Consider the following 582-nt stretch of genomic DNA (forward strand, 5'->3'; position numbering starts at 1 on the left):
CTTCAAGGAATTTATAACACCTCATTTTTCTAATTATTACTGACACTTGTTAGAAGGGGTATTCTTGAAGGTGTTCCATTTTCTTAGGAGAAATTCCTAATGTATGGTAGCCAAAAAAAAAGAGCCAAAAACACTTTATAAATTAAACAGATACTAGAATATTAACATAAATAGTTATACCACGGTTCTATAATTAACTATTGTTTCTCAAATAGTCTTCCACCATGGTAGGATTTTAGAATTTAATTTATAGGTTGAAAATAAAGGTTGCACCAAACAGTTTTCAAAAATTAGATTCCATGTCAGGAAGAGTATATTTATAATTTAGCTTTCATTCATGCTTTTTATTTGTAGATCTTTTTGTGTTAGTTAAACACTGCTTATTTTCCCAAATATATTTGGAAATAGATTTCAAAGACAAATACATTTTAATTAGATGGAGTTATAAAAATCACAATCAGGAACATGGATAAGTGTTCATCTGAACCCATCCACAGTAAGTTAGTACTTACATACTATGCTACCAGAGCTCCTGGTAAAGGTAATAATATGATTAAAATGGTGATTTGTGAAGACTGCTGT

This window comes from Orycteropus afer, unplaced genomic scaffold, assembly GCF_000298275.1.
Source record: "Orycteropus afer afer isolate SDZICR_OR568_19922 unplaced genomic scaffold, OryAfe1.0 scaffold00724, whole genome shotgun sequence".
NCBI lineage: Eukaryota > Metazoa > Chordata > Mammalia > Tubulidentata > Orycteropodidae > Orycteropus > Orycteropus afer.